The 12,706-nt window shown below is 52.2% G+C and overlaps 1 protein-coding gene across 4 annotated transcripts in view; it reads left to right on the forward strand.

Moving 5' to 3' along the window:
* Positions 1-12,706, forward strand: part of AGAP1 (ArfGAP with GTPase domain, ankyrin repeat and PH domain 1) — a 505,060-nt gene that overhangs the window by 18,292 nt on the left and 474,062 nt on the right. The gene's annotated exons all lie outside the window — the stretch shown is intronic.

Here is a 12,706-nt window from a genome sequence, read left to right on the forward strand (position 1 = left end):
CTGCTCTGCGTGCAGGGCCCTGCGCTGACTAAGCCTTACCTGGCACATGCCTTTCTCGGGGGACAGCCGCAGGTGTGTGTACCTGTGTGCTCACCGGGATCTCACCAGGATCAAGGACTTCTCAATGAGGAGGGCTGACAGGGGAATGGGAAGTAAATGGAGCCTCCGTTGGCTCCTTCTCCCCAGAGTTTTCTAGGAAACCGACTCCCTGTGGGGATGTCTCTCTCCCATCCCGCCTCCAGTGCTGGAGTAGGCAAATTCTACCCTGCTCTTTATGACTAAGTGTCTGGCAGCCTGAGCCCAGGACAGTCTTTCTTTCTTTTTTTTTTTTCTTTTTTTTTTTTTCCCAATTTATTTATTTAACAGACAGAGATCACAAACAGGCAGAGAGGCAGGCAGAGAGAGAGAGAGAGGGGGAAGCAGGCTCCCTGCCCAGCAGAGCCCGATGTGGGGCTCGATCCCAGGACCCTGGATCATGACCCGAGCCGAAGGCAGAGGCTCAACCCACTGAGCCACTCAGGCCCCCCCCTCACCCGCCCCACCCCCGCCCTCCCAGGACAGTCTTAACAAACCTCTCTGATTATTAACCTTTGCCTGGCTCAGGGAAATCGCTCACTTGTTCTCTGGCCAAGAGTAAACCTGGAAACCTTTATTTGGAAGTCTTTTTGACAATTCCACCTTCTGGAGAGCTTAGTTCCTTTATTTACAGGGTGAGGAGAAAACCCTGTGTGATTTCCTCAAAGAGTGGATTTGCTCCTGCGGAGTTTTACGCAAGTGCTCATGGCAGGGTTCAGTGTGGAGAGGGAGATGACGGGGTGTCCACATCACTTCCTGCGCTGACGCCACATCAACAGAACACCGGAGAGGCAGATATTATCTCAGCTGGGGTCCTGGGTGTCTGTTTTTTAACTTTTGGAGGCGCATCCCGAGGATGAGAAGTGGTTTTCTGGACATAGAAAAGGAATATAATCCACGCACGTCCTTCTGCATTCCCACCTTGCTTTCTGTGGTGCTCACTGCAGCACAGACCTGCGGACGGGGCCATCGCTGGCCTCACGGAGGTCCTGCCTGCCGTGCTCAGCGGCTCCCATGTCTCCGGAGAGCCACAAACTTCCGGGCCTGCCAGAGAGCCTGCCCTTTGCCTCCCTTTCCAGGAAATGATCATACATGAGTGAGAACGTTAGGAAGTGCTTTTGGATGTTCTAAGAAGAACGTGCTATCCTGTTAGTAGGAGTGAGGGGTCCTGGCCGGCCTGGGTCCCTCTGCTGAGGGACTTGTCAGCCACGGTGGTCGAGGTGGGCACTCCTGGTCCCGCTCGGGACGCTTCTCTGGACAGCTGCCATCGGGTTTGGTTGTCTGCGGTTTAATGGGCCCGTCGATGCTTCTCTAGTCCGGATGTGGCTTTGCTACTGGCATTTTCCCGACCCCAGACCGTCAGAGCTCGTGTAGTTTGGAGGTGTGTGGGGTGTTGTTTTCTCCCTCCCCATGTTCCTGTCGCTGCGTCAGGTTGGGGGGGGTGCTGTTTACCTGCGGAGTGCTGGCCCGTCAGCCCTCCCCTTGCCGTCTCCACCGCACACACGTGCCGTCCTGGAGGGGCCAGTCTTCAGGCCTTTCTTCCTTAAAAAGCCAAAAGCTCCCGCAGTGTGCAGCCCCACCACGGTCAGCCTTCTAGACGATGTCGGGCTCTTCCAACCGAATAATGATCTTACAGGCTTCCCAGGTTTGGCAGTGTGATCACCCCCTGGGATTCTACTGGGATGTTTTATGGTCAGCCCGACATGTGCTTTCCCCAGCATGGTGGGTGTGCGTGTGTGTGTGACAAACGTGGGTCTCTTTTGACGTGATTAAGCACAGGCCATCATATCAAGTCTCCTCTCGGTGCGTGCTGGCTTTTCTGTGCATCTGTGCTCGATGTCCAAGGATGTTGATGTGGTAATTCACGTTTGACAGCTTGGCTCACCCAGAAATAGGTTCCAAAACAAATCTGGCCAGGCCCTGCCCTCCTTAAAAGCCTCTAATGGTTCAGCGGGTGTTCAGAAGGAAGTCAAGATTCCTTGACCTCATCCCTAACCCTGCTGAGAGCAAGTCATGGGGTAGATAAAGAAAAAGGAGTTACTTTGTTTAGCCCCCAGGGCCCTTTGCCACAGGCCTGCCTGGTCTTGCTCCTTAGCAGTTCCCTGGGGGCCACCCCATCCTCTTCAGACTCCCTGGCGGTCCATGTCCTGCGTCCCTCAGATCCTGTGCCGCTGCTCCCCCGAGGTCATTCAGAAGGTCCCTGACCCCAGTGCCCGCGTGTGGCCCTGCACTTTGTCTAATTGTGGGATCACCTGTCCTTCCCCAGCGTGGGCTCAGAGAGCTCTGGGATTGTGCTCATCGGGCCTGGACCTGTGGTCATCCAGGGCCTGCTGGGTGGCGAGAGCTCCAGCCTGACCGCCTGCCAACAGAAGGACCTCAGAGGCCTTTCCCTTGACTGAGTCCATGGTTAGCAGCAAGATGCATGCCTGCTGTGTGACATGTATGTTCTGGCATCCGGTTATCCCAGAAAAGAGGCCCTTGTCATGGTAATGAGTCGGCGAGGTGGTGCCTCCAGGAATTTGAGGTGGCCATGGCTGCCATTTTGAGAATCACAGAATTTAGGGCACTAAAAAAAAAGTGCTTAAATTTCAGCAGTCTTTGCCCTAAGCAGATAGTCTTTGCTTTTTAGAATAGAAATTGCTTATTCTTTAATCTTGGCGGGTGGGTGAATGCTAAGTTAGTCCGTTCGGGTCCGTGGTTGAAAACATCAGAATCCCACTGTAGGTCCTGCAGGCACACGTGGCATTTCCCAGAAGGCTGTGGGGGCACATCCACGTGGGAGGCCAGCCGGAGAGCCAGCCCTGGGGCTGGACTGAGCCAAGCCCACTGATGGGGTCCAGGGAGGAGGCACAAGTCCCGTGTCGTGGAGACACTGCTGTTTTCTTCTTGGCCACCACCCGGGCCTCCTGTTCCTGGAGAGCATCGGCCACCCCTTGGCCGCCTGGAGTGACAGCCCCACAGGGATGGTAGCAGAGAGGAGGGCCTGGTCCTGATGGCCTGTGGGGAAGCTGTCTCCAAGAGATGCTAGTCACACGTCGCAAGTGTGGTTTTAGGTCTCTGCTGAAGTCCACCACTTCCTTGTACTTCCGTTTGAGAAGCTCTGTTGAGCTGGACAGTTTGTGGCTTCAAAAGAGAATGTGATGGGTTCGTTGGTGACTTCTGACACAGGTGCTCATCTTTAAGATGTACAGACATCACAGGCAAACTTACCAGCAGCTTCAGACATTTCGAGTGACTCCTTGCACATCTGAAGGATAGACATTAAACCTACAGGGAACTGGGAAGACACGGTGGACCGCGTCGCCTTTTAAGCCTTAGTGGAAGTGAGGTACTTTTGAGAGCGGAGCTGCCTGCGGGACGTGGGGAGATGTTGCTGGGCTGCGTGTGGGCTTCGTGGACCAGGGGTCCGTGGACTGTGACAGGTGATGGGGCATGGTTTGTGCTGCTGCTTGGGACGACCGCAGGGTTTCCATGGGTGCACACTTGGCCACGCTTCCTTCCTCTCTAGACATCACTACTGTCACCATGAGTCTTCCCGTCCCTCAGGGCCCCCCTGTTTCTGGGCATGCCGAGCAGCACTGAATGTCCCATGGAAGGAAGCCCTTTCCTGAGTGGTGGTCTCTGCTCCCCGCACAAACCAGAGATGCTCTGTGCCCTTTTCAGCTCCCAAACTCGGAAGTCTGTTGTTTGAACCTTCCTTAAGCTGTTTTCTGCTTCCCTGTCTCATAACTGCTGGTGGAGGGGCAGTCCGTGCAGGGTCGAAGGGCAGGTCTCAGGAGTATGCTGCTGTTGCTGCTTTCTAGCTGTGCACCTTGGGGCGGTCTTTTTAATTCCGAGCCTCAGTGTCTTCCTGCTTTCTTCAGAGGATGTGAGTGTGAGTGCTTGGCACTCGGGCGCACGGCCTATGCTGCGGCTCTCCCTGACCGGTCCTCCTCCAGTTGTCCTCCTGCCATATCTGGGCATGCATGGATGTCTGTCTTGTGGGTGTGCATTAGTTTCGCTCCCCTGGGAGACTTCAGCTCACCTCTACTGGGGATCGGCAGTGTGGACGCTCAGCCTGAGGGAGGGCACTGAGCAGGGAGGCCTTCCACCAGCTGGGTCTCCACAGTGGGATTCGCCCTCTAGTGTAATTGACCCAGCAGTTGGCCAGGCAGGTGCTGTGATGGGCAGTTGCTGGCAGATGCATCCAGCATCCTGCGGGGTGAGATCTGACTGGCTGGGGTTGCTGTGGGGTGTGGGAAGGGCTTGGGGTCTGGATCTGTCTGCAGGCTGTCCTGTCGCAGACTGGCCGGCCCGAGCAACAGACATTGACTATCACAGTCCTAGAGGCTGGAAGTTTGAGTTTGAGGTGATGGCTGGTTTGGATTCTTCTGAGGTCTCTCTCCTTGACCTATGGACAGACACCGTCTCCTTGTGTCCCCTTGTGGCCTCTCCTGTGTGTGTGCATGCCTGGTGACTGTCTTCTCTTAGGAGGATACCAGTTCCACTGGATTAGAGCCTCACACTTAGGACCCTTATGAGTTTGCTTAGCCTTGGCTGCCTCCTTGAAGGCACTGCCTGCAGGTACAACCACACTGTTGGTTTGGGCTTCAACATAGGAATTGGGGTGTGTGTGTGCATAGTTTAGTCCATAACAGTGTCTTTCCCTGCCCCCGCCTTCTCCAGGTCACATGGTAACACAGGCTGACAGGTGGTCATTATTCATGTGGATGGGGGCTGGGGCTGCAGGCCATGCCCTGTCCTGCCCTGCCCACGCTGGTGGGTCATTCAGGCACGGACTTCCAAAGTGAATGGAACCAGGCAACAGTGAATTTCTGGACCCGAACCAAACTACTTACTTTCCATCTTTATTGTGATTTCTTCTTATGATATCTTTATTTGGTTTATAATATCTTTATTTACTTCATATATTTAATTGTATTTACCCGATGTCTGTATTTTCCATATTTATTATAATCTTATTTTAATTGAAGTTGTAGATATTTCATTTTTACTGGGAAAGCATAAGAGACATTAGGGTATTATGTTATGAAAATTTGAAAGAATGTGTGTTTAGATCAGAACAATGTTTTAAAAATATAAAACAAATTGTGAAAAAATTAGGAAATTTGGTTAAAATTTGTCTTACAGAAAAGTGGAAGTGGAGTAGTCTGGGGTGAGGGCTGATTTCAGGGCACCTGTCACAGGATCTGTGCTGCCTGGTTGGGAGGGGAGCTGCTGTGGGCTCAACCAGGCCTCGGCTCCTGGCTCCCGGCTCCTGGCTCCCGGCTTCCGGCTCCAAGTGTGGCCCCAACCCTGCAACTCCAGCCTCACGTATGGCCCAGAAGCAATATCCAGATGCAAAGGGGAGGGTTGGCCATCTTCCTCTGCCTGAAGACCACTGCCCTGCCACATTCTGTTACCATGTTCAGTTTCTTCTGTGGCCGTGTTCCATCATCCAGGCGGGAATGGTGGTCATCAGGTGATTGAATACAGTCTCGCATCTCCACAGCTTTGAGCAGATGGAGTTGATGGTGATCTTTGCGTGGTTTTACAAAAGGGGTTTTGATCATGAGCTTTAAAGATGGCAGAAATAAAATCGGCTATCAGCCCACATCCCATGCCCGTTCAGTTACATTCTGAAGACTCCTTGTGAGTCCGCCCCGCTGGCACTGGCTCCCCGGAATTGACTTTGATCTCCGAGTCCCGATACAGATGTGAGGGTGGAAGGTGCAGGTCAGCCCGTGTCAGCCGTCCCCACAGTTAGCCTTTGGGAAGAACACCAAGCTTCTAGAACATCTCAGGCTGGCATTTTCTGCTGTTGTGCAAAGAGAGGAAGAGCACATAAGGTTTCCAGTGTTGAGTAGGAAAACAGCCTTCAACCTACACCAAACCAAGAAAAAAGTTGAGTGATTATTCAGTTTTTAAATCCTCAAAACAATAAAACTTTAGTCTTGGCAGACGCTGGCAGAGCCAGCATAACTGTAATCCTTAGGTTAACTTGGTTTCCAGGCTGGTGCGATAGCCCTTCTTCGTGCTCGCTGCTCCTGCAGTGTGGGGTCCTCCGCCCTGGGCCTTGTCCAGCCGTGGAGACACGGGGCCCCACCCTGTTGAGGGCGGCAGGATCGTCAGAGCCAAAACCTTGACGTGTTGGAAACCGGCACTGTTAATGAGTACAATTTGCAGATTATGTGACATGAATCATGTTAATCAGCTTATATTTATTAATTGGTCTAATCCTCACAGCAACTCAGAGACAGATATAATTGCCAGTTTATAGATGTGGAACCTTGAGACCAAGAGTATCGAATGATAGTTCACCACCTCCTGAAGGTGTAATGATATGCATAGAAAATATAGAATTTTGTGTGTGTGTGTGTGTGTGTGTGTGTGTGTGTTTTGTGTGTTATGTATGTATGAATAAAGTTAGAAGAAAGTCTAAAATGAACCTTTTGTGGTTTTATTTTATGTATGTATGTATGTATGTATTTTAAGCTCCATGCTGGGGCTTGAACTCGCAGCCCTGAGATCAAGACCTGAGCTGAAATCAAGAGTCAGAAGCTTAACAGATTCAGCTAGTCAGGTGCCCTTGAGGTGTTATTTTCTAAAACTTGTGAAACAATTCAAACGTATGAAGAATGCGTAGACTACTGTAATCACCCTCCTGGGTACCCTCAGGGAGCTTCAGTAATTACCCGCCCATGGCTGGTCTCACTTCCTCTGTATGCCCTGCCGATTAATGTTATTTTCAAGCAAGTCCAAGACACCCTATCATTTCACCCGTAAATGTTTCAGTACCTGTCTCTAAAGTTGAGAACTTAAAACATACACACTCACGTGTGTATACACAACCATATTACCATTGTTACACTTAACAAAGGAACAGTTCCTGGGTGCCTGATTGGCTCAGTCTTAATTAAGCATCCGACTCTTGGTGTCGACTCAGGTCATGATCTCAGGGTCCTGGGATTGAGCCCCTTGTCAGGCTCTGCGCTCAGTGGGGAGTCTGCTTGTCTGCCTTTCTCTCTCTGTCCCCCTCGGATAGATAAATAAATCTATAAAAAAAAAATAGTTCCTTAATATCACCGAAAATCCCATTCATGTCCAGTTGGTAATTGGAGTACCATAATTTTTGTCTTTCACCTTGTTTGAATCAGGTTCCATTAAATGTCTACCCAGTGCAACTGGGCTGATCTTCTAGGTCTCTTAATGCGTGGGTGCCATGGCCGGCTTTCCTTTCTTCCCATGTGATATGCTTGCAAAGCTGGGTTGTGTGTTTTGTGGTGTTTCCTTAGTCTGGATTTTTTTTTTTTTAATTGCATCCACTTGGAGTCATACACACCTCGCTTTCCTATAAGTGTTCTCGGTACATAAAGTAGGAAAACAGAAGGTTGTAATTGGAGAGGTTCCTGCTCCCTGAGCACAGGAGGTAACACGGATCAGAGGGAACAAGGCTGCATGTTGCCTTTCCTTTCACTTAGCAACCTCCTTGGACCCCACAGAATGGGGGGAGGCATTCTGTAAGGATCATTCTGTAAGGATCCTCCCTTGCCTTCTCGGTTTCCCCATAAATTAATGGTTTTAGAGGCTTATTTTGGTGCCCCTTCTGGTTTGCTCCTGGGAGAGGTGGCCTGGTTCCCACTCCAGGATGGGAGCTGTGTGCTGTGCTTCCCTGCCCCATCTCTAGTCCTATTCCCTGTGAAGCCAGTTTTGAGAAGTGTTTCCTGCCGTCCATGGAGGTCACAGCCGGTGTTTATCCGGTCACAGAGCTCACTGGACTGGCTGTCTGCAGGGAAGGAGCTGCCGGTTGAGATGGGGAGGTGGTGGTTTGAATGCCCCACTGGCCACTTAGTGACCTCAGCAGACTGTGGGATTGGGCTCTGCTTCCCCTCTGTCCAGCGGGGAGGATGCCGCCCACGTCCTCTGCGTTGTGTGGTGAGTGTTGAAGGGGGTGAAAAGCTGAGAGGGACCCGCCTCCGAGCGTGGGGCTCGGCACCATAGAGACGCCATGTGGTGTGTCCTTCCGCTTCGCCTCGTTCCCCCAGTCATCGTGGGGGCACCCTTGTCACGTGGCATCTGTCTGGACTCAGGTCCCTGCAGCACGTGCAGCAGACCCTGAACCCAGCAATACCCACTGACACTGGGTCTGATCGCAGGTGCCGCCTGGAGCCAGTGGGCTGCACTGGGATGCGCTGGGGGCTGGCCCGGGCCCCAGACACCCTGCCTGGCTGTCTGGTGTGACAGCCCACGTACAGTGTGTGAGGAGGCGGCAGTGTTGTGTGCGTGGGAGTGAAAGTATACGTTTGTAGGAGGCTCCCACCTGGTGGAAAGTTTTGAGCCTTCCAGCCGAGAATCAAGACAGGAGAGGGTGAGGGTGGACAGTTGCTCCAGACCTCTTTCTTTTAGAAGCCAGTGCCACTGTGGTTCTAACCAGGTCCCAGTAGACGTGCCCATCCTGCCCCCCTCCCCCACTCGGTTCCAGAGGCCCCTCCCAAGGGACGGGTTGACAGTACACACCTCGCTTTCCTATAAGTGTTCTCGGTACATAAAGTAGGAAAACAGAAGGTTGTAATTGGAGAGGTTCCTGCTCCCTGAGCACAGGAGGTAACACGGATCAGAGGGAACAAGGCTGCATGTTGCCTTTCCTTTCACTTAGCAACCTCCTTGGACCCCACAGAATGGGGGGAGGCATTCTGTAAGAATCAGCTGGCAAACTGGATATTAAGTTCTAGATAAACGTGCTGTGTACAGATTCTGGGTACAATGTCTCTGTTGCAAAGTAGGATTTTTCATTAAAAAATAGGAGCTTTAAAATGCATCTTTCGTTTCTCCTGAGTCTGCAGAATGTGAATATCACCCTAAAATGTCAGGGCTAAATTTCTTAAGGTGAGTGAGTGGGACAGGCTTGAAATTGAGCAAAGAACGTTGAGATTGATCACTTAAGTTTACTTTCCCCCTTTTTGGTAGGTCGTTGTTTCATGTTAAATTTGTATTTTATGTCCACGCCTCCTTTGAAGCTTGAGATGCTGATGTGATCGGGAGCAAACATCTCCATAACAAGACAGAGAGGACTGGTTTATGAAGTGGGCAGACGGAGTGAGAGCTAATGTTCACATGGCTGTTTTTCAAAGGCAGGGCCACTCCGCCAGGTGAATCCAGGCATGTGTGGGTTCTTATGGTTGATGCAAACCTGTGGACCAGCTACGATGAGGGCCCCCGGAGCAGCCCTGTGGGAAGGCATTCGGTGTGGTTCAGATGCCTCCTCCCAGGGCAGGCCTCGGCGTGGCTGTTGCCTTTGCTAATAATCCATCTGTTTACTTGGAGACTGTGAGTTAGATTTTAATTTTTTCAGCAAGAAAATCTTTTGAAAATATAGAACATTCCTCTTGTAATCCTGTTAAACAAAATGGTTTACGTCAAGAAAAGCCTCTTGTGGATAAGTGAGGGTAACAAGGAATGAATTAATACAAAGAAAAAAAAACCCTAAAAAAAAGCGGTAGGACCTTTTTGAGATTGTTGTGCATAAATGAAAATCAGAAGCAGGTGCAGAAGTGGGTGTGAACAGTAGAAATGAGTGGGAAGGGCCGTCACCATCCTCAGGTTGGAAATCTGAGGCACGTGTTGTTTCTTGAGGTTGAGAATAGTTTTGATGCATAATGAGCCTAAACGTTAAAGAAACACTGTTTTTTCTCTCAAATCGTAGGTGAAAGTGGGTGAGTGCTGGCAGCGTTTGTCCAAAACATTACGCAGGCAGACTTCTGTTGATGGAGTGAGACAGCGGGGCCGCCGTGGTGGCTGGTTCCTTCTGGGCCGTATCTCTCTTGTGGGCCGGGGGTGGTCTCTTGTTTCCTTCCTGGAGTGGAAGTAACGGTCAAACCTGGAGTCTTCCTGAGACGGCATCTCGTGAAAGTGAAACAGTAATTCTTCTGTGTCGGCTTCGTGTTTTGTTCTGCGTGCCACAGTGATGGGCAGGGATGGGCCGTGGCTGAGAAGGGGCAAGTGGGACCCGGGTGGCGGCGTGTGGCCACAGCAGGACTCGGCTTGTCTAGCAGGCCACTGGCCGGGCATCGGTCCCAGTGTGGACGTGTGGTTTGTGTGTCCAAGTGGACCTCAGTGAGGACATTACTAATAAGCAGGAAAATGCCTGAAAAATAGCCATCCTGTTACTTTTAAACAGACTCTTACTTTAGACATTTATGATTAGCCATTATGATTAGACATTTGTGTGTTTATCATAGGATTATTCAAGTAGAAACAGAAAAACCCAAACCTAGCACTGTAAGATGCCGTGTATAGGTTTTGCGTTTGTCATTTTGGGTGTGGTGTGCTTGCTTCTAGTCGCATCTTTGGACTGAGGCTCTTAGGACATTTTTCAGATGTGGTGGTCCTCCTGGCGCGTCTTCACCAAATTGCTTCTGTCATCCTTGCCAGCATGTGGGTATTTCATAGATGGCCACTTTGTTGGACATTGAAGCTCCTTCTGGCTTTTCAGTATTCTGAACAACACAATACAGGATGTTCTCATAATAACTGCGTTGAATACTTCTTTGTGATGTTGCCCTAGATGGGTAACTGTTCTGCCAAAATTTTCTTCAATAAAAATAATGTTGTGTGGACTCTGGAAAGTTGGTACCAATTTACCCCTCCGCCCGCCAGGCATCGCATTGAGGGGGAGGTGGTGGCTGCAGGGGGAGTTAGTCCTTCCACCCTGCAAGCCCCAGGGTGGGGGCCGGACCTCCATCGCACACTCGGAGTCCCTCGCCCTGCCTCCCTCTCCCCCTCCAGCCCAGCCTTCAGTTTCTTAGGCTTCATAAGAATACTGATTATGAGGGGGACGAAGGGGGGCTCCGTCGGTTAAGTGTCCGCCTCTTGGTTTCTGCTTAGGTCAGGATCTCACGGTTGTGGGATGGAGCCCTGTGTTAGGCTCTGTGCTCAGCGTGGCGTCTGCTTCAGATTCTCTCTCCCTCCCCTTCCCCTTCTCCTATGAGCGCACGCACTCTCTCTCTCTGATAAATAAATAGATGAATAAAGTCTTAAAAAAAAAAAAAGGAATATGGATTATGGACTTGTAGCTGACTTCAGGTGTGGCATTGGAGGGTGAGGTAGGGACAGGCTGCCGAGGAGTGATGGCCGAGATAGTTGGCGGAAGAGACGGGCTTCCCAGCACCTGCAGCCTGGCCGGCGTCCTCCACACGGTGGCTTTGGAAAGATGCACGTGGCCACCCTTCTCGGGGAGCGTGAGTGTGCAGCGTGCTTGGGTGAGATGAACGCTTCCTATCACCGTCTGGCTGTGGCGTGTGACTTTCTCTTTCCTTCCATTTTGTTTCTTTTCCTTCCATTTTGGCCGAGGGCTGCACCACACCGAGTTCTCTTGGCCAGGAGTCTGAACTCCATGTGGGGAGCGGCTCCAGGCCCCTGCTCTGCTGCCAGTGGCATATCGGGCCGCGCTGCCAGAAAGCCCCTGTGTTGCCTTGTCGTAGCCAGAGCACAAGATTCCTTCTGTTGCGGGAAGTGCTTGTTTTGAGTCCTCTGCAGGGAGCTGGTACTGGTGTAGCGTGTGCGAGAGGTGGTTCTGTGCCGATGGTGGTCGTGGCCGTGGTTAGTGGGCATCTCCTGAGTACCAAGAGTTCCGTGTATGTTGGCTACCTCTATGAATAAGCCACAAAATCCACATTATCATGTCATCGTAGGGATTAAGAGACTCAGAATACGAACCTCGTGTGGGGTCCTTCCAGGGCGGGGTGGGGGGTGGAGAAGGCTGGGTTGGTGTCCCGGTGTCCAGGCCCCCTGACCCCAGAGCCTGTGGGTAGAGACTGAATGGGCAGGAGCTGCTGGTGGCCTGTGTCAGGTGTCCTTGAGGCAAGGGAGGGAGGTGCACTGCCAGCCTTGGACGGGACACTTCAGGGAGCTGGTACAGAAGCCGCAGGGCTCGGGCTAGAGGAGCTCAGCTCCTCTCCTGCGGAGCCTGAGAGCTCATGGGAGTAGCAGACATCTGCGTCCTGCGTGTTTTTATTCCTGTGTTCATCTGTCCCCAGCTGGGCGGGTCCCCTGAGGACATTGTAAGGCATACACACATGCACAGGAACCTTTGGGACCGTCATCCTTTCCTTCCCGCAGCCTGGCCTGTGAGTCGGGGCTGTTGGCAGCATCGGGGTGGGAGGTGGGGCCGTGGAGGAGATGGGAGCAGGGCGGGCGGCACTGGGCCCGGGCCTGCCTGCCCTCCTGAGCCTTTGCGGAGGGCTGGCCTCTGTGACAGTGCGGCATCTGGGCCCAGGCCGTGTGCGCCTCCCTGAGAGATGGGTCTGGGTCCAGGATGCTTGTTTTCCAGGGCTGGGGGAGTCGAGGTGGGGTGTATTAGGTCCTTGCCGAGTCTTAAGTCTCAGTGTGGCTTTGGGATCCCAGGGGTGGGGAGGCAGCACTTAGTGCCCGGGCGCGGAGAAGGCCCAGGGTGCCCCGCCCCTGTGTGCAGACACTGACCACGGAAGCTGACAGAGCTGGAAGCCCGAAGCTTCTGTTGAAGAACGGGTGCTAGCCAAGTGCCTGTGTGACTGCGGTGCCACAAGGGGCCCACAAGAGGCAGGTACCTGAGATTCGGGCCAAATTATTGGCAGGTTCCTGAATGAGTGAATGCTGCCAGGTCTTGGCCTGTCAG

The sequence above is a fragment of the Lontra canadensis genome, unplaced genomic scaffold (assembly GCF_010015895.1).
Source record: "Lontra canadensis isolate GAN:19392208 unplaced genomic scaffold, GSC_riverotter_1.0 scaffold13, whole genome shotgun sequence".
NCBI lineage: Eukaryota > Metazoa > Chordata > Mammalia > Carnivora > Mustelidae > Lontra > Lontra canadensis.